General features: G+C 40.3%; 1 protein-coding gene across 5 annotated transcripts in view; it reads right to left on the bottom strand.

Annotated features, from left to right (window-relative positions):
* Nucleotides 1-22,008, bottom strand: part of LRRC3B (leucine rich repeat containing 3B) — a 98,711-nt gene that overhangs the window by 3,832 nt on the left and 72,871 nt on the right. Inside the window, exon 2 of one of the 5 annotated variants that reach the window (XM_067033894.1) lies at nucleotides 15,295-15,505. The exons of the other annotated variants lie outside the window; for them this stretch is intronic. The gene's annotated coding sequence lies outside the window, so the exon portion shown is untranslated. The remainder of the gene's footprint in view (nucleotides 1-15,294; nucleotides 15,506-22,008) is intronic. 5 annotated transcript variants of the gene reach the window in all.

Here is a 22,008-nt window from a genome sequence, read left to right as displayed (position 1 = left end):
AGGAAAGTGTTCTCTAATTTAGACTCTAAGTTCTGTGAGGGCAGGGACTTGTTTCTACCTTGTGTAGAGACAATAGTAAACAATTAAGAAGTAAAAAGTACACTGGGTTTGTATTTCAGCTCTAATCCTGATGAGCATTATGCTATCTAAACCTCACTCCCCTTCTCTTCATATAGAGATTATAAAAGCATCTAATAACAATGTTGACTTGAACATTATATGAGATAATCCATGTAAAGCATTTAGCACAATGCCTGATAGATAGTTAAGTGCACAATATTTGTTAGCTAGAGTTATTATTATTATTCCAGATACATTCCAAACTCCTAGCATTGTGCCTGGCCTGTATGAAGGGCTAAATAAATATCTATTGTATGAATGAACCAATGAAGTATTGAGCAATCTAGCTGTGGTTTTTCTTCCCTATGGTAATTATTTTTATTACTTCGAACATAAGCACTGGCTCATCAAATGTCTGTTGGTTTTACATGTCAAAATGGTGGCCTCTGGAAAAATCACAAATGCACACTCCTATTTGAAGAATAGAACTTTTTCCCAGTACATGTCTCTAGACTTAATCTATTGTTTCTCCAGAATGATCAGTCCAATGGTCATGGTCACAGACAAGAAATGGTGCAAAGTTTCTTGAGATGAAATCCTTCATGCCCCAAATGGTCTACCTGAACACTGGATGGAATGACTATTGGGTGTACAAATACTGAATATTCCTTGTGTTCAAAGAGGTTGGACTCAAACTATTTCATTTTCTCTCTATGATTCATAAAAAGGGAATAAAATCTTCTGGGATTGGCTGGATCACTGGGTTGCCATGACAGCCTCTAGAGCCTCCACTCTCATCCAGTATAAAGTGACAAAAAATGCAGGATGTACAGAGCTGAGCCCTTAAATGTCCAAATACATCGAATCAAGGTTATCTTCATCAGGAAGGACTAAAGAGCTGCCTCTCTACTCTATTGTGCTGAATTACTATTTTCCAAAGGGATTATCAGCTTGGCATTGCCTTAAAGTACTGGAAAGGGAAACAGTGATTCCTAGGAAAGGAAGCCCTGGGGAGATGTGCCTCAGAGTAAAACACCGGGCATTCTGCAGACATCAGTGATCATCCAGCAGAGGACAGAGCTAAGGAGAAGACTGAAAACCTAAAGCTCGCTCTGCTCTGTTTGTCATCAGGTCTACCCGCAAACCCAAAGTAGCAAACAAGCCATTGGAAAAAATGCCTCCCTGCTAACTTCAGAATGAGCGGGTGGAACACAGTGAAGGCTTGGGGTCACACTGGTGATGCCACAGTGGTGGCTGCAATTCCTGCCTGCCCTCCTGAAAAGGAAGAAAACCCACCAAGAGGACGGCCCAAATTAAACAGCATCTTTTCTACCTCTTGACTCCCCCTTTAAATTTCTATACTACCCTATCCTCATACCCTCATTCCTTTCAAATATGTCTGGGGCAACCAGGAAGCTACAGGATTTCTGGATGTGTTGTTCAGGTCTGAGCTGAGCCCCCAAAGAGGGCCATTTTATCCCTATATCCGTGTCTTGCTCCCATTTCCCTGTCACACGAGTTTCAGAGCTACAGCAATTAATTCTGGGATTGGATGTCAACCATCAACTACTGTTTCCAGAAGAAAAAAAAATGCACTTGGCAGCCTGCCTGAGAAGACTGTTTTTTCAGTGGCTGCTGTCTTGTTTCCTTTTTCTTTCTTCTCATCATTAGGGGATACCCAGGGACACTCAGGGCTTCATGAACTCTTTGGAGATATCTATATGCCTTGATTCAGAGAGAAATACCAGACACACCAATTTCTTTCAATTACCTTCCATGCAACTCTGCTACCAAACAGAAGGATTTGATTAAAAGGCTAAAAATAGAAAAATAGGAATGTATTTCAATTTAGGACATAAAATTCAAACCAATAAAAAACCATAAAAGTAAGTACTTAAAATTAAAACTTCAGTATGGCAGATATACAAAGTGAAATGACCAATGATAAAACAAAAGGCTGATTTCTCTAATATACAAGAAGGTCTTCCCAGAGGAATAAGAAATGGATCCAATAGAAAAATGGACAGAAAAACAATATATACAAATGGACAATAAATTATATGAAAAGATTATTGATCTCACTGACAGTAAAATGAATTCAAGTTAAAGTACCTCTCATTTTGGTTAAAATTAGGAAGACTATCTAGTGTCAATGAAAGGGTGAAGAACAAAGCACTCTCAGACACTTGATGAGGGAATAAATGGGGCACTCTTTCTGTAGGAGCAATTTAGGAATATCTATTTCAAATTTAAGAACAAGTTAGATTGACTTGTACTGATGTAAAGATCTCCAAAGATGACCTCCAAAAACAGCTTGAAAAAGTGTTAATAGAAAAGGGATTATAGTATAATTGCATTTGTGTAAAGTTTTTATAAAGAGGAGGTAAATATGCAACCACAGGTATATAATTTATACATTTACATATGCATAGATCATTTCTGAAAGGATGTATAAGAAACTATTAATAGTGGTTAACTCTGAATAGTTTAGGGGCTGTCAGGGGGTGAAGAGGAATTGGTTTTTTGTTTTATACCCTTCTGTACAGTTTTAACTTCTTATGGTATAAAGGTGTTTTGTTTGCTTTTGTTTTTGTTTTACAATAAAGATTTAACTGATTGAATACAAAAGGACCAGGGGTTAGCTGAAAAAAGCAATCCAAATGTAATGCCTCTGAAAGCAAGTTTTGAGCACATGAGTTAAAACAGTGGTGGCCCAGAGGGATAGGCAAATGAGAAGATGATAAATTTTGAAAAGCTGAACATTTTTCAACAAGAAAGACTGAATATACAAAGGGACAGTGGTGAAATCCTATATAAAAAGAGGACCCTCACCCACAACCTGCAGCAACCAGCCTGGAAAGTTAAACTACGACCTGTAGTTTGTACAAAAATCGCCAGTATTTGATCAATAATTCCAGCTTCCCTGATCTTTGTCCCTGCTTCCAATGTAGGACCAAACCAGGGAAAACCAAATCTGCTCCCATAACCAATCACATAGGATGCTCTGGTTCTATTTTGCCCACCTCTAGCTTGCCCACGCCAAGAGCCTCCAATCAGGGCATATTTGAAGGTTTTCTTTTTTTCCACTATAAAGCTTTTACACACCCCTGCCTGCATTCGAATCTCTGCCAAATGCAGAAGATGGTGGTTGACACCCTAGCTATAGAAAGTGCTGAATAAATAGCCTTTGCTTGTTCTCAGCTGGTCAGTTTTCATTTGTTTCCAAAAGAGTAACGTTTGAGTACATGATATTTTCAATGCCACATTTCCAAAATTAGCTTTCCAACCTATTAGAGAAATTATATCCCAATTTCTTTATTCTCTATCAACTAAGCATGGGTTGCATATGCCATCAATCTTCATAATTCCTGACCAAAAATTAGGGGAAGTGAGTTGGGACCTGAATAATTCAGGTGAATGAACTGCAGAGGTAGTTTTCGCCACTGCTCTTGGCGGCCATGTTTGTATGTACAACTCCTTATTCCACGTCTTTAGCACAGAGCCCTGCCTTGAACTTCAGTTCTACGTTTCCATCCACAGCCACCTACTGTAACAGGGAAGAAGAAAATCTGGCCCCATGTTGGATCTGTTTCTTTTACTTTGACCTTTGCTTTCCATTGCTTTTGTTCTGTCTATAGCTATAGGCATACATAATGGCCTGCCTCAGGGAACCCTGCCCCTCTGCCTGAATGTTAAACCAAAATGCCTTTGTTCAGGTCACAGGGAAACCCCCAGACCCCACTCACCTGTGGATGGCTGTAGAAAAGAAGAAATTAACACATCCCCTCCCTGAGGCTGGCCAAAACCAGGAGATATTTTGCAAGATTCATGGCCTTTTTACTTTACTTCCTCACCTCCTCCCGCTCTCTGCTCTATAAAAGAAACTGGCATCCAGACCCCAATAAGATAGTACTCTAGGACACTAGACCACCATCTTCTCAGATGCCTGGCTTTCCGAATACAGTCACTATTCCTTGCCTCAACACCTCGTCTCCTGATTTCTTGGCCTGTTGCACGGTGAGCATAGCAAGCTCGGACTCGGTAACATCTATCACCAAAAGATTCCACTGGGGCTTCAAACTGGGCATCCCTAAAAGCAAAATCATTTTCACCCTTCCACCCCACCCAACAACCTCTCTTCTACCACAAACCATATCCCATATATAGAAAAGCACTAAAAATCCTTATCTTGAGATGTCTGGTTTTTTTGTTTGTTTGTGACTACAGTAATCTTTTGATTGACTACCTGGGGTTTTTTTGTTTGTTTTTCGTTCTTTTTCAGCAAAAACCTCCTATGTATCTGGGCTCCTCCCTCACCTCTTCTGAGCAGTCCCTCAGAGCTACCTGAGAGGCTATGTCTCTCTTGGGCTATAGTCCTCAGTAAGGTCCCCGAATAAAACTTAACTGGAAACTTTTAGGTTGTGTTTGGTTTTTTTTCCAGTTGACACTAACAAATAAACAGCACCTTTTTTTTGAACCCAGGATCTATCCCTCTCTGGGTACTAACAAAGATTAAAGATAAGATTACATCTTGGCTAACATCTGTATATATTATTCAACATGCTGCAAGTTTATAGGAAGGCTGAGTGGGAACCCATCTGTCTCAGTTTCCTTCTGCTTCTCTGTTATTATCTCTCAGTAAGTGCCTAAGGCATGTACAACCATGAGAGCTTTGCAAACTCTTAACACATAAAGTACATAAATGTAGGGTCCCAAAGATGCTCCAGGGTCCAGAGGCAACTTGAAAGCTGCTTTTAGATAGCACTAACGTATGCTGTATTCAGTTGTACTTCTGAGTGGGGTAAATGATTGTTACCATTTTTGAAAAACTTATCCTACTTCACCCTAGCCAATGACTTGGTGGCAAAAGTATAGGATTCAGATCCAAACCCAAGGTCCAGAAACTAGATTCAAAGTCCAGCTTCCTTGAATTCTAGGAATTTACTGACTCACTTACACACCCATGCCTTAGATGCCTTAGGACTATGACCAATAATATCCACCTCACTGGTCTAATAATTATAAGGATAAAATAAAATAAATATATGTGAAATGTGCTTCAGAAACTGTCAATGACTGTTCAAAGATTATGCTCTATTATGAGTTTTAGTATTTAGTTGTTTATCTCAAATATCAATCATCATTTTTTCCAAAGCCTCACATTTATTTTTCTTAAGCATAATCAACGATGAAATCGTTTTCACATCACTTATACAGCTATCAATGAAAAAATGTTGCTACCATATCAGTAAACAAAGGATGCTGCAGCCATTACATTACAGCCGCCAGGTGAGCCCTGAGGGAACTCAGGATAGAAACTGGATGACTTCTATCAGGCCACCAGCTGCTGCAGCCACCCTCTCCCACCCACCACACACACACTGTGCACCCTGACAAGACTCAGGATGTGAACACACAGGATACTGGTTCCAGAAAGCTGAGGTGCATATCAAAGGAATGATTTCAACAAGCCCAGAGTCTTGCATCTTTCCATATATAGAAAAGCACTAAATTCCTTAACTTGAGATGTCTGGTCTTCTTTAATGAACAGTAATCTTTTGGTGTTCCAACTACCTGGTGTTTGTTGCAAAAACTTCTATATATCCTGGCTCCCCCCTGACCTCTTCACAGCAGTCCCTCAGAACGATCTGAAAGGCTGTTTCCCGGGCTTAAGACCTCAGTGTTGTCCGCAAGTAAAACATAAATCTCAACTTTTAGGTTGTGCTTTTTTTTTTTCAGTAGATGCAGTATGCCAAAATATATTTAACCTGAATCTAATCAAGAGGAAACGACCTGACCAATCCAGAACTTGAGACATTTTACAGGGTGACTGATCAGGATTCTTCAAAGAGCCACTGAAGGGAAAAAACAAACAAACAAACAAAACCAAAATCAAATAAGAACAGGATGAAGAACTGTTCTAGATTAAAGAAAAAAGAGATGTGACAACTAAAAATGTTACTGAATTAGTTGCCTGAACCCACACTGGGGTCCGAGCCTGGGCTGAGTCCCTTTGTCTCCGCCAAGGAGGTTCTTTTTCTGATCAGATTTGCACAGCCAATAACAAAAGTAGTTCTGAGACTGGAACAGCACAAGCTTTATTCAATGGCCAAGAATGGAGAGCAGGAACTTAGTTAGCAAGTCAACTTCTCCTGTATATTTGGAGACAGCAAATATATAGGAGATTCACATTAAAGGGAGGGGTTTGGAAAGAGAGGGAAGAATATTTGTGAGTTATCTGGGAACAGGAGTGTGGTTAAGACCTGAGGCAACACTACTTTTCAGTCCTTATATGGGCTTTTCTGGCTGTTGTCATAACAACTGGCAACTGTCATGGTGCTGGTGGGAGTGTCATTTAGCTAATATAATGAGCACATAATGAGGCTCAAGACCCACTGGAAGTCAAATTCTCTGCCATCTTGGGTCCAGGAGGTTCCAACCAGTTCTTGCTTTTTCCTCTTTGCAGCTTCCTCCTTAAACTTAAGTAAGAGTAATTGGTTTCCATTCGAGGGAGGGGTAGGGGTATGATTCTGGGGCAACAACCTTGGTAACAAAGGCATTGTGAGAGATTGACTTCTGGATTAAAAAAAATGCTACAAAAGGGCATTATTGGAACGGTTGGGAGAAATTTTGTATAAAAACAATGTTAGCTATTATTGTATCAAATTTAAATTTATTTTGTTTTATCATGATGTAAGTAGAAAGGAGAGAGTCCTTGTTCTTAGAAGGTACAAGATTTGGGGGTCAAGAGTCATGAGAACTGCAACTTTCACATTGTCCAGCAAAAACAAAACTATATTTATATGTAGAAAGAAAAAGACAAAAGTGGCAAAAGATTAACAATTGGTAAATGGAAAGTGATGGGACGAATGTGTTCATCATACCAATTTTTCAACTTATCTGAAAGTTTTGAATTTTTCCAAATGAAAATTTAGAGGGGATATTCTATGTTTTAAAAATAAACAACAACAAAAAAGAACTTCAAGAGGAGAAGAAACCCCTTCCTGGTAAAGCAGGAGAATCTTAGGAATGCTAATCAGAGTTGGACTTATCTCCTCAGAGATACACAAAATGGAAACCCAAGGCAAAAGGAGCAGCGATTCTTTAAAATTGCATTTCATGAATATCAAGACTAGAAAAAGGAGGGTACACTGACATAAGACTCATGTGTCAGGTGGACCTAGTTTTAATTGGGCAGCATGGAGATCATGGCTTGGCTCCTTACTAATTATGTAACCTCTCTAACCCACAGTTTTCTCAAATGAACATGGGGGTAATAATAGTTCATACCTTAAAGGGGTTTCATGAGGATTAATTTAGATAACGTGTATTACTCAGCCATAAAAAGGAACAAAATAGTGCATTTGCAGAGATGTGGATGGACCTAGAGACTGTCATAGAGAGTGAAGTAAGTCAGAAAGTAAAAAACAAATACCATATGGTATCTCTTCTATGTGGATCCTAGAAAAATGGTACAGGTTAACTTATTTGCAAAGCAGAAATACAGACACAGTTGTAGAGAACAAACTTACAGATACCAAGGGGGGAAGGGTGGGTGGAACGAATTGGGAGATTGGGATTGACATATATATACTATTGATACCATGTATAAAAGAGATTACTAATGAGAACCTACTGTATAGCATAGGGAACTCTATTCAGTGCTCTGTCGTGACCTAAATGGGAAGGAAATCCAAAAAGGAGAGGATATATGTATATGTATAACTGATTCACTTGGCTGTACAGCAGGAACTAGAACAACATTGTAAAGCAGCTATACTCCAATAAAAATTAAAAACAAAAAAAACTTAAACCTTCGGTTGCATGAAAAACTCTCAGCAAGAGTTATGTTACCACCACTTCTGCTACTACTACTGTTATTGTTATCATTATCATGATTTTATATCTTGTCTTCTCTCTGCTAGGGCAATGTGGAGGCTACAAGAGTTACCCTCCCCTTAATGCAATGAAGGGAATAATTCTGATGGTGGCTAACATTTCTACTACATGCAAGGCACTGAACCAAATGCTTTACTTTAAAAATAAAGAGGAATTTTGCCCCAGGGTGGATCATACCTGGAGTCTCCCATATCTACTTTGAATAATTTAGATGATGACATTTGGGACTTTAAAGTTGATGCTATTTAGATGAGATTTTGGATTCTGAATTGATGGTATAATGGATTGAGACTTTGGGGAATGTTGGAGTAGAATAAATATATTTTGAATGGGGATGAATATAAATCTTCAGGGGCCATAAGGTAGGTTGTAGATGGCTAAAAGATGCCCCCCCAAAATCTAGGTCCTAATTCCTAGAACCCATGAATGTTACTTTAGGAAAAAGGGACTTTGCAGATGGGACTGAGCTAGGGATCTTGAGATGGAGAGATTATCCTGAATAATCTTTGTGACCCTCTAAGTAGGAGGCAGAGGGACAGTTGACACAGAAAAGGAGAAGGCATAACATCTACTGAGTTAGAGCTTGGAGTGATGTGACTATAAGTCAAGGAATGCTGGCTGCCACCAGAAGCTGGAAGCATCAGGGAATGGATTCTTCCCTAGAGCCTTTGGAGGAGATATGGCCCTGCCAACAGACTGAGTTAGGTCCAGAAAGACTGATTCAAAATTATGGCCTCCAGAATTATAAGATACATGTGTTTTTTTTAAACCACAAAGTTGTTGGTAATTTGTTCAGCAACCATAGGAAACCAATACAGTAGAGTAAGTGGGAAACAGAACTCGAAGTCCATTCTTTCTGACTCCCCATTACACTGGATTAAGGACTTTTGCTGCAACTAAGTACCTGGCTTAGCTCTGAGTTTCCAGGTAGCCAGAGGAAGATAAATAATGTTGTTACAAAATGGTAATTGTCTAATACAGTGAAGGATGACTGGTTATTGGCAGAGATAAACTTTTTCAAATTTCAGGATTTTTAGAAGGTCCTGTGAAAGGGTTACCATACAGCATAAGGGATATTATCTTTTAAATTTCACCTTATGTTTGAAGCTAAAGAGGCCCCAGTGAATGGGGTTATATGTTAAATCTAAGAGCTAATTATAATTTTGTTAGATATTTTGGGATTTTGTCCCCATTTTTGTTCTCATAAACAATGTGGAATTGAAAAGAATGTTTTGCATCAATGCATTTATCTCTTTTGGATAAATACCTAGAGTTGAAATTAATAGGGTTAAAGGATTCTCAACTTGTCATCTGAATTCAGTTCATGGTCTACATCATTGAAAGGGCCATTGCATTACATAATGAGCAATGTCTTTAAAATGACAAAAAAAGTTGGTTACATCTGTCCAATGCATGTGGCATCTGTGTCTACAGCATCAAAAACAAACCATACAGAGCCGTCCAGTGGAGAAGGTAGCAGCTCCAGGAGGCTAAGTTGCCTTCTCCTCATTTAGCCATCATTGATCTTGGTCATAAAGGCACCTAATGGGACCAGTGGCTCAGTCATTTTGCTCCCTGGTAAGAGCCCAGCCCACCAGATAAACAGGATACTAATTTTTGGTCAAAATTGTGTATTAAAAAAACGTTGTTTATTTACAGCTCCTATAATATTTTCTTGGCAATAGTACACTATTTTTCTATGATATGGTACCCTGCATTTTTTTTTGTTTTGTTTTCCATTAAAAACATAACTGTGCAAAGATATATGTATAATATTGTTTCTTCATTGAGGCACTGTTTATTATAGCAAAAATATATAAATATATACATAAATAAATGAATAAATAAAAAACCTACAAGGAACCTAAAAATCCATCACACAAAGGCTGATTAAATAAATATGGTACATCAATACAAAACAAAGAAACAATCTACAAATCCTGACAAAAATGATGCCAAATAAGGTACAAACTTTCAGTTATAAAATAAATAAATCCTGGGGTGTATAGCATGGTGATTATAGTTAATAACACTGCATTATACATTTAAGAATTGCTAAGAGAATAGATCTTAAAAGTTCTCTTCCCAAGAAAAAATATTGTGTCATTATTTGCAGATGACATGATACTATATATAGAAAACCCTAAAGTCTCCACCAAAGGACTGTTGCAGGATACAAGATTAACATAGAGAAATGTGTTGCATTTCTATACACTAAAAATGAACTAGCAGAAAGAGAAAGCAAGAAAACAAACCAGTTTAAAGTCACATCAAAAAGAATAAAACACCCAGGAATAAACTTAACCAAGGAGGTTATAGACCTATACTCTGAAAACTATACTCTGATGAAGGAAATTGAAGATGATACAAAGAAATGGAAAGATATCCTGTGTTAATGGATTGGAAGAATTAATATTGTTAAAATATCCATGTTAACCAAATCAGTCTACATATTTAATGCAATCCCTATCAAAATACCCATGACACTTTTCACTGAACTAGAACAAATAGTCTTAAAATTCCTATAGAGCCACAAAAGACCCTGAATAGCCAAAGCAATCTTGAGAAAAAAGAACAAAGCTGGAGGTATCATGCTCCCTGACTTCAGACTATACTATAAAGCTACAGCAATCAAAACACTATGGTACTGGTACAAAAACAGACACATAGCTCAGTAGAACAGAGTAGAGAGCCCAGAAATAAACCCATGTGCCTATGGTCAACTAATCTACATCAAAGGAGGCAAGAAGATACAATGAAGAAAAGACAGTCTCTTCAATAAGTGGTGCTGGGAAACTGGACAGCTACATGTAAAAAATGAGATTAGAACATTTTCTCATAGGATAAACAAACAAAAAACCCCGAATGGGTTAAAGACCTAAATGTAAGACCAGAAACCATAAAAATCCTAGAAGAGAACATAGAAAGAACACTCTTTGACATAAACAGTAGCCATATATATATATATATATATATATATATATATATATATATATATATATATGATCTGTCTCCTAAGGCAAAAGGAATAAAAACAAAAGTAAACAAATGGGACCTAATCAAACTTAAAAGCATTTGCACAGAGAAGGAAACCATTAACAAAATGAGAAGACAACCTACTGAATTTGAGAAGATATTTGCAAATGATATGACCATTAAGGGGTAAATATTCAACACATAAAAACAGCTCATACAACTCAATATCAAAAAAAAAAAAAACAACTCAATTAAAACAGGGAAGACTTGAATAGACATTTTGCCAAAGAAGATACATAGATGGCCAACAGGCACATGAAAAGATGCTCAACACCAGGGAAATGCAAGTCAAAACCACAGTGAGATATCACCACACACCTGTCAGAATAGCTGTTGTCAAAAAATAAATAATAAATGTTGGCAAGGATTTAGAGAAGAGGAACCTTAGTACATTGTTGGTGGGAATGTAAATTGGTGCAGTCACTATGGAAAACAGTATGGAGGTTCCTCATATAACTAAAAATAGAACTACCATATGGTAGTGGAATCTACCAGCAATTCCACTCCTGGGTATATATCCAAAGAAAATGAAAACACTAATTTGAAAGGTTACATGCACCCCAGTGTTCACAGCAGCATTATTTAGACTACCCAAGATGTGGAAACAAACTACGTGTCCATCAACACTTGCATAAAGGATGGATAAATAAAATGTGGTATATGTATAGATAGTGGAATATTATTCAGCCATAAAAAAGAATGAAATCTTGCCTTTTCAAACAACATAGATGGACCTGGAGGGTATTATGCATAGTGAAGTAAGTCAGAGAGAGACAAATACTGTGTGTTTTCACTTGTATGTGAAATCTAAAAAATTGAAACAAACAAATGAGTATAATAAAACAGAAACAGTGTCACAGATACAGAAAATAAACTGTTAACAGTGGAGAGAGGAGTGGGAGAAGAGGCAAAATAGGGAAAGGGGATTAAGAGGTAACAAACTACTAGGTATTAAAAAAAATAAGATACAATGATGTAATGGACAGCACAGGGAATATAGCCAATATTTTATAATACCTTTGCATGGAGTATAATCCATTAAAATATAGAATCAATATATTATATACCTGAAACTAATATAATACTGTAAATCAACTAGTTGATTAATTTATTTATACATGATGATGGATGTTAACTAGACTTGTAACAATTTTTTGCAATATATACAAATATCAAATCAATGTTGTATATCTGAAATAATGTTACACATCAATTACATATTTTTCAAAATTTATTTATTTAATTTATTTATTTTGGGCTGTGTTGGGTCTTTGTTGCTGTGCGCAGGCTTTCTCTAGTTGCAGCGAGCCGGGGCTACTCTTCTTTGTGGTGCGTGGGCTTCTCATTGCGGTGGCTTCTCTTGTTGAGGAGCTCGGGCTCTAGGCACACGGGCTTCAGCAGTTGTAGCACTTGGGCTCAGTGGTTGTGGCTCACAGGCTCTAGAGCGCAGGCTCAGTAGTCGTGGTGCAGGGGCTTTTAGTTGCTCCACGGCATGTGGGATCTTCCCGGACCAGGGATCGAACCTGTGTCCCCTCCATTGGCAGGTGGATTCTTAACCACTGTACCACCAAGGAAGCCCCCATCAGTTATATTTTAATAAAAGGTTTCAAAGATATATTAAGTGAAAAATGTACATATATGATCTCATCTGTGTAAAACAAAACAGAAGGATACACACACACACACACACACACACACACACACACACACTTGTATAATTAAAATGTTATGGAAGAACATATACAAAATGGATAATAGTCTTATCTTTAGAGTATGGTTCTGGAGCTGATGGTATGGAGAATTTTTACTTTTTATCTTATTCTTTTCTCTACTATTGCAATTTTTGCCATAATCATGAGGATAATAATAACTAGGTAATAAAAAAGGGGATTGGCCTGTAGGTACTGACTGAGAAGATATTTTCTCTTAGGAGCTACAGGGACTACAAAAGTATGTAAGACATGGTGTCTCTTCTGACGAGCTGAGTCATCCTAAAAAGTCACTTAAACTTTCTGAATCTCAGCAAAGGCTACAGGACACACCCTAGGCCTGAAGTTAGATAAAACTAGGGTCAACTTTCAGTTTGGGTACCAGCTGGGGGATCTTGAGCAAACAGAGTAACTGCTTGGAGTCTCAGTTTCCTCAACTATCAATAAGAATAATACCTATCTCACGGGTTTCTAACCGTTTAAAAAGCTAACATATTTATGTTAATATTTATGTTAATCATAACATATTAGTTATGTTAATCATCACAAGGCCTGATTTATGTTTAACAGATTTATACCAACAACTGTTAGAAGAGTAAACTTCTTAAAGTCTCATAGAAACCTCATTCAAGAATGTTGTGGGGCTTCCCTGGTGGCGCAGTGGTTGAGAATCCGCCTGCCGATGCAGGAGACACGGGTTCGTGCCCTGGTCCGGGAAGATCCCACATGCCATGGAGCAACTAAGCCCGTGAGCCATGGCTGCTAGGCCTGTGCGTCCGGAGCCTGTGCTCCGCAACGGGAGAGGCCACAACAGTGAGAGGCCCGCATACCGAAAAAAAAAAAAAAAAAAAAAAAAAAAAAAAAGAATGTGATGGCTCAATGCTGAAGGACATTAGCAGTTACATTATCAGTAGAAACCAAATTATTTAATTCTATCTGCTGACCGTGATCATTAACAATGTTCCAAATTGTTATGGAATCCTCCCAGTAGCCCAGGAAAACCGATACATTGATGAAAGATATCCATCCAATGCCAGGGTCAAATCTGAATAATACATCTAAATACTGTTTGCTCCCATATCCCTGGTGCCTATGGCTCTGTGGCCAGCATGAAGTCAGTGCTCTGTCTGTGTAGCCTGACGGCGACAAGCAGGGACTCAGGAGTCAGACTGTCTGAGATGGAACCCCAGTTCTGTCCAGGACTTCGCCTGACTCAGTCTCCTCATTTGTAAATGAGGATAAAAGCAATAGTTACTTCTATTTGTAGTGAGGATTGAGACTATTTAGGCAAAGCAGTTAAAATAGTACCTGGCACAAAGTCAGTGCACAATAGATGTTAGTTATTTCTCTTTGTTGAGTGATTTCTGCCTGAAACCTACTCCTGGAGAAGGAGCCTGTAGTTCTGGGCATTTGTGTTATAGCCATGCTAGTGCTTGCTGGTTCTGCCAGGCTTCAGAAACTAGCATGCAGACACAGAGACAAATATCAAAGAGACAGCTACAGGGAAACCAAAGTTTCTAGAAATTCAGTGAAGAATTTAAATGTCATGTTTTAACAATCGTGATGAAACAACTGAAATAAATAATGTTTTATTAATTCAGGAGCTACTGCTAGCATGTAGTTACTCTGAGATCCTCACTTATTGTTTGTAAAAGGTTCCCATCAAATGAAACCTGCTCTCCATTACAGACACCTGAAGGTAGAACCCCAAGGGACTGTTTTCTTCAATTTCAGGTTGGCCATTCACCCATCGGCAAGCCTGACCAGACCTGTGACTTCACATAAATTGTCACCGAATAATCCAGGCTGATACCCTGGGGCTGACACCTGAGCCCTGATTTCAATTTAAGGTGAACAGAGAACTCGTTTGCATTCAGATTATCCTTCCTTCTAGAACCTAATAATTTTTCCTTTCCAGAATGACTGTCTGTCAAACCAAGTAGAATTGCCACCCCTCCAATCTGTTAGCAAAAACCAAGTGGTGTATAAATCATCCTCAGTCTTCATGTGATTTGCCTTCGATTTCAGACTTCGAGTCTTCATTCTGTTAAGTACCCTACTTTCAAATTCCATCTTCTCAGTGATCACACGGGGAATCATGCAAATATGTAACTTTTCCTCATTAATTTTATCCTGTGATACATGTTTTTCAAAAAACTTAAGTCCTCTACTGTGTAGCAGAGGGAACTCTACTCAGTACTCTGTAATAACCTACGTGGGAAAAGAATCTGCAAAAGAATAGATATACGAATATGTATAATTAAATTACTTTGCTGTACACCTGAAACTAACACAACATTGTGAATTGACTATACTTCAATATAAAATTAAATTTTTTTAAAATAAATAAATATGCTAATCTGCATTAAAAAAAACTTAAGTCCTCCTTAAAGAAGAAGATAAAATGGAAAAAACAACCAATATCCGCAAAGTCATACAAAGAACTTGCTCGGATATTACTGATGACAATTTAATCCTAACAGAAAGATCATCAGACAGACCACCTCCTGTTTATGAAATTACGCCAATGGGTTAATGAAGCAGTGCTTTTTAGATCAGTGGGTTGGATCTAGTCTAGAATTGTTCTTACCTCTTCCTGTTCTCCACCTGAGTCCTTTATCTTCTCAGTTAAACATAGGTTTCTTCCCCAAAACTTCCTTTTACGTAAGGAAACTCAACAAAACAAAAAACGGAAATCAGAACGGAGATCGCCATACTACGTAGTTCACCGAAGTTCCATAGGGAAATGTAGGGCTCTGTGTCGGCTTGGTTTTCCTCTGGAGTTTCCTCTGGAGTTTCCTCTACAGTTTCCCAGAAAAATTAACAGCCATCCAGGGACTTAGTTTTTGTCAACAACAAACCAAATGCAAACTTTCCAAACTCATGTAATTGTCTGAAGGATGCAGTAAGACTTCCCCATCTCCTCTCGCTTAGACATAGATGCTAATGTAAATGAAACGGAATCTGTGTTCTCCATCCTAGCATTCACTCTATCTTGGGGAGCCAACCAGCCAGCCAGGTAACATAAGTAAAAAAGGTAAGAATCAGTCCAGGCGAAGATAAGAAAGTCAAGCAGAGAAGAGAAAGGCACTCCCAGAAAAAGATAACAAATTCCCATTTTGTCTCCTCTAAATGCTTGCACAGTTTAAAAAATGTAAACCGTCATAATATTAAGCTGCAGTCACAAACTTCATTGCCTATAGGACGGTTTCAGGACTTGTGACCAAACTGCTATTGCATTAAACCAAGTTTTATACATATTCAGCTGAAATAATGATTGGTCAGGTGACAGTGTGTTCTTTTTACCCCACCTGCGGCTTTTTGCTTTGCATAGGGTCTCGGGATGTAAGAGTGGGAGGGACGGGAGTCTGGGCTGGTCTCCCAACTCCCTGACATAGAAACAGTTGATCTAAGCATGAGGGGGACACCACTCCCCCCCTCCACATACCAAGCACTTCTTTCCTTTTTACCCTTTCCACCTCAGCAATTCCTAAAGTAACAGGTGGGAGGGTGGACAGGGTAGAGCAAATGCCCAGGCGTGGGTGGGTGTAATCATCCCCAGGGCTGTCTTGGGGCCAATGACACAGAAGGTGCTCAGGACCTCTCTGCTCAGTGAAGGGCTGAATGGCTGAAAACAAAGCAGAAGTTTCTCAAGAACCTAAGAGCCTGATGGGGTGCAGACTCCCCCCCACCTTCATCTACATGGCAACCCATGTAGAAACGCAGGAAGAGAGAGAGCACCATTAAGTGTAAGCTGCTTCTCTTGCAGTCAGGCTCAAAATGAAAACAGGTAGCTTTTCACATTGAGGAAATGGAGAAGACAGTGACCAATTCAAGAAAACCAGCCTCTAACACATATATATGGAATCTAAAAAAAAAAAAAAAGGTTCCGAGGAACTTAGAGGCAGGACAGGAATAAAGATGCAGACATAGAGAATGGACTTGAAGACACAGGGAGGGGGAAGGGTAAGCTGGGACGAAGTGAGAGAGTGGCATGGACATATATACACTACCAAACGTAAGGTGGATAGTTAGTGGGAAGCAGCCGCATGGCACAGGGAGATCAGCTCGGTGCTTTGTGACCACCTAGAGGGGTGGGATAGGGAGAGTGGGAGGGAGGGAGACGCAAGAGGGAAGAGATACGGGAACATGTGTATAAGTATAGCTGATTCACTTTGTTGTAAAGCAGAAACTAACACACGATTGTAACGCAATTATACTCCAATAAAGATGTTAAAAACACAAACAAAAAAGGGCTTCCCTGGTGGCGCAGTGGTTGAGAGTCCGCCTGCCGATGCAGGGGACACAGGTTGGTGCCCCGGTCCGGGAAGATTCCACATGCCGCGGAGCGGCTGGGCCCGTGAGCCATGGCCGCTGAGCCTGCGCGTCCGGAGCCTGTGCTCCGCAACAGGAGAGGCCACGGCAGTGAGAGTCCCGCGTACCGCAAAAAAAAAACAAACAACAACAACAAAAGCAAACAACAAAAAAAAGAAAACCAGCATCTAGCAAGATCAGGAGGACGACAACCAGGCACGGCCACAGTCGCAGGAGGTGGGGCCCTGGCAGGGCTCACTGTGTTTAACACGTCGAGATGGGGCCCAGTCTCCCAGACACACTGTCATGAAGCCTGTGACATTGGCCTGGCCTACGAGTTTCGGAAACACATAGTCAAAACACGAAGGTAAAATATTTCTGGGGAAGCAGTGGCAGACAGAGACTGAATCTGTACCAACTGTATTTTTCATTTCAAATTCGCAGCATTTCCCTCTTTGCCTGTGCCGTGTCTCACCTAATCATCGGCCCTGAGGGAGATGAAGGGTCTATGAGTCTACGAGGTCTTCTTTTGCTCAGCGGCAGGGAATTCCCCGGAATCAAGGCCACCCTGGCAGGACTGAGACACTGAGCTCTCTCCAGCTGCAGAAGCAGATGGCACTCATCCCGTGATGGGAAAACCGAGGCCTTGACCACAGGAAGAGCTGACTCTTCTAGTAGCCACGTAGTAGGTTCTTATCTCTTTGGGGATCCAGGTAGATCTGTTCCAGCAGATCAGCAATTATATATGGCAGGGGCTGTGCTTGCCTTTCTGTAGGCAGAAGTAGGAGAGAGTGACTGAAAAGTCTACTCTCAGCAGTGATGATTGGGGTGGTTTGGAAAAGGTCATTATTCTCTGCTGATGCTGGCAGACATTCCCTGATGAGACTTGACTTTTCCCCCAGCACAATAAAGCAGCAAGCACCTTTCCTTCTGTGATCCTTTATTTAAAATGTATGTCTGTGGAAACAACCTAAATGTCCATCCACAGAGGAATGGATAAAGAAGATGTGGTACATATAGACAATGGAATACTACTCAGGATCAAAAAGAATGAAATAATGCCATGTGCAGCAACATGGATGGACCTAGAGATTATCGTACTAAGTGAAGTAAGTCAGACCGAGAAAATATCATATGATATCACTTATATGGGGAATCTAAAATATGACACAAATGAACTTATCTACAAAACAGAAATAGAATCATGGACATAGAGAACAGACTGGTGGTTACCAAGGGGGAGGGGGAGGGGTGAGGGATGAAGTGGGAGTTTGGGGTTAGCAGATGCAAACTATTATATATAGGATGGATAAACAACAAGGTCCTACTGTATAGCACAGAGAACTATATTCAATATCCTGTGATAAATCATAACGGAAAACAATATATATATATAAAGAATGTATATGTGTGTATATATATATATATGTATAACTTTGCTATACAGCAGTAATTAACACAACACTATAAATCAACAATACTTCAATAAAAAAATAAAATAAAATAAATAAAAATAAAAAATATGTCTGTTATCCTCTGCAGGGAAGAACTACTCTTATCTGCTGACTTGAGAAGGGCAGATACCTGGGTGTCTGTTTGTGGACATATTTTTAAAGACCTCTTTCCTCCTAATCTATCACAAAACTTCCATGTTATGTCTTCCCAGGTGACCTGGGGTACCTGACCCTCTTTCTGCGGTGACCAGGATGGAAGCTTCAATGAGGTGTCTCTATAGCGTTAACACCCTGACAGGCATCCTTTCTGAGACGGCTTTGGGAATGTCTCGTTGTTTGGAGGCTCTGCTCCGTGGCCACAAGGTGATACACCTGCGGGAGGGTACAGGAGCCAAGGGCTAATGTTTGATTAGTCAGACTCTGGATTCTCTCAACCCCGGTTCTCTCTTTCATCTACCTCCTGGGTCCCAGGTCATTTTTCACCCCTTATTATCACCAGCACCAGAGGGAAGGCAGAGGAAATGAAAGAAGATGAAATTCAAATGAATCAATTCTGCCACTTGTTAGCAGCTCAGCTCGCAAGTATACAAGGGGGAGGAGGCTGCAGCTCTTCTGTGGGTTCCCATTCTCCGTGCTATTCCCGTCCCCCTTGCTGCCAGGCAATATTGAGTGGGAAGGATGGAGATGATCTGTGGGATGACAGAAGAAAGACAGGGGGAACGCCCACTCCAAAAGCAACTTCTTCAAAGAAAAGGGAAAGGGTGTCACACAGAGTAGCCCGAATTTTATTAAACAAGCTCATGTTTGGACTCATCTTATCCCCTCAGAGCTAGAGGAAAAGGGATGCTGAGACCATACTGAGAGAAATTATAATACAGAAGATGCATGGATTGTCATAGCAACAAAAAGAAAGTATTCTGAAAAGATTATGGCAAGGACAGCAAAAGCAGAAACAAGTAAGGACTGTATGAAAACCTTAAAGGCTAATGAAAGGAAAGCAAAACACAGTAAGACCTTTAACCCTGCTATCACCCACACAGGTAGGATGGCAGGAGAGGGCGGGGAATGTCCTCTTCTCTCTGAGCTTATGTAAGAGGAAGGGATTGGACTCTGGTTCCCAATGTCCTGTCCTGCTCTGCAGTGGACCCTGTGATGTGCCACCCACACGGCCCTGCAATGGAGGGATTGTCCCAGCTACTGGGATGCCAATGGACAGGTTCCCCTTTGGGGACTGTGTCCATGGTAGAGTGACTTTGCCTTCCAGGAAGAGCCTACATCCAATGACTGACCGATGTAGGAGAGAAAGTCCTGGTCACAGTGGCCCAATCTGGGACAGTTCTGAGCAGCTATGGGGCTGGCTGAGGCTGCTGCAGGGCGTGCATCACAGTTAAACTTCTTCCTCTCTCCAGCCCATCCCATCTCATCCACAAATGTTGAGCCCAAAGGTACTTCTTAATAAACCTCTTGAGTATAGAGTCCCATTTCCAGAGTCTTCTCCCCTGAAAGCTCATCAAGTGATCATCCTGCCTGGGATGTACAGCTGATCATTTTTTTCTGAGCTAAAAGATTTACTTGTGGTTATGATATTGGTGTATACAGGAGAAGCTATAAAGCACATAAAACAAGAAATATAAGTTGGGGAGATGGGGGTTGCAGGAGAGAAAAAGGCTATGCATGAGTGAAATGGAAACAGGATAATGAGATTGGCCTTCAAATTGAAAATTAAAAGAAGCAGGTGAAGTGACCCTAAGGAACAGGGAGCACTAAGAAGTCACAGCTATATCATTCAGCAAATGTTATGGCACCCAGATCAGATCCAAGCTTTGCAAGGAACAGCGAAGGGGTCAAGCGTGGCGTTCACCTGGTGAGGGCAAGGGGTAGAGTCTGTGTGGCTCCTACACCACAGCTGAGTCCATTAATGGGAAAGTGACCATTTGGGGCCAAACCTAAGAACATGGTACTTTCTATTTGGGGGAAGTTTTGGCAATACAACCATAAGGGAATGTTTGCCACCAGATAAAGATGTCATAACAGAGAGACTGGACTAAATTATCAGTAAATCTGGACATACTTCCCCACCAAATGGCATTAGACACAGTCTTTAGACCCTACGTCTGAGGGGGGTAAGGCAGGAAACAGGTCAATGAATGGAGATGCATGAAACCATGGTCTTCTTGAATTGTACTACAGGAAGTTTTAATCAATTGAACGGCAATTAAGATATGGCCAAAAAACAGAATAGTATGTAGCTATGTTTAAAAACAAGATGAATACACACACATATAAGCACAAACATACACACGGAAATATATATATATATGTCTACCACATCTTAATATTAAAAGAAAAAAAAGCCAGTTGTATTCTATTTAATAAGTAAATACATATATGGCATCAGGTACTCTATCTGATAATTTCACAATCACTAACATTTTCTTTTTTTTTTTTTTTTTTTTTTTTTTTTTTGCGGTATGCGGGCCTCTCACTGCTGTGGCCTCTCCCGCCGCGGAGCACAGGCTCCGGACGCACAGGCCCAGCGGCCATGGCTCACGGGCCCAGCCGCTCCGCGGCACGTGGGATCCTCCCGGACCAGGGCACGAACCCGCGTCCCCCGCACCGGCAGGCGGACTCCCAACCACTGCGCCACCAGGGAAGCCCACAATCACTAACATTTAACATGTATAATCACCTCTGGAGGAATTTACAATTGCTGTCCCCATTTGCCAGGTGAAGAAATTGACGCCCAGAGACGTTAATTTGCCCAAGATCACAGAGTTAGTAACTGGTTAAGGTAGTATTTGAACTGGTGTAGAATTCACGCTAGCTACTTCTTTGTCTGTGTGTGTGTGTGTGTGTGTGTGTGTGTGTGTGTGTGTGTGTGTGTGTGTGTGTATGCTCTGTCTCTCTCTTATCTCCAGATTGATGCTGGCCCTTGCAAAGAGGAAGTATAGTGACTCTGCCTGACAGATGTATGAATGATATTCTAGGGTTTACCATGTGCCTTGATGGAGGTGTGCTGTCATCACAGTGCTTCAGAAAATCGTCAGCACTCCTTGAGGGAGGGGGAGGGCTCCATGCCCCCACCCTCTTTACAGTTAGTTGTGGCCATGTGATCACTTTGGTGAATGAATTCTGAGCAGAACTTCAATGAGAATTAAGGACCCTTTTAATCCCCTCCTCCACCTTCCTGGGTCAATAAGTAACTGGGAAAAGCAGATCCTGTCACTGATACATACTGGACACATAGCATGAATGAGAAATAAACTTTTGTCCTTATTTATTTTTTTGTTGCACCACGTGGCTTGTTCTTAGTTCCCTGACCAGGGATTGAACCTGTGCCCCGGGGAGTGAAAGCTCAGAGTCCAACCATTGGACTGTCAGGGAATTCCCCAACTTTTGTCCTTTTAAACCACTGAGATCTGGGGATTATTTATTAATGCAGCATTACCAAGCCCATCCTCACCATTGTAAATTGCTTAGCCTCCTTCTACAGCTAAAGAAACTAAGGTTCAGAGAAGCTTAATGATTTGTCCATG

Source organism: Kogia breviceps, chromosome 5 (genome assembly GCF_026419965.1).
Source record: "Kogia breviceps isolate mKogBre1 chromosome 5, mKogBre1 haplotype 1, whole genome shotgun sequence".
Taxonomy (NCBI): Eukaryota; Metazoa; Chordata; class Mammalia; order Artiodactyla; family Physeteridae; genus Kogia; species Kogia breviceps.
This window is presented reverse-complemented; position numbering and strand designations above follow the sequence as displayed.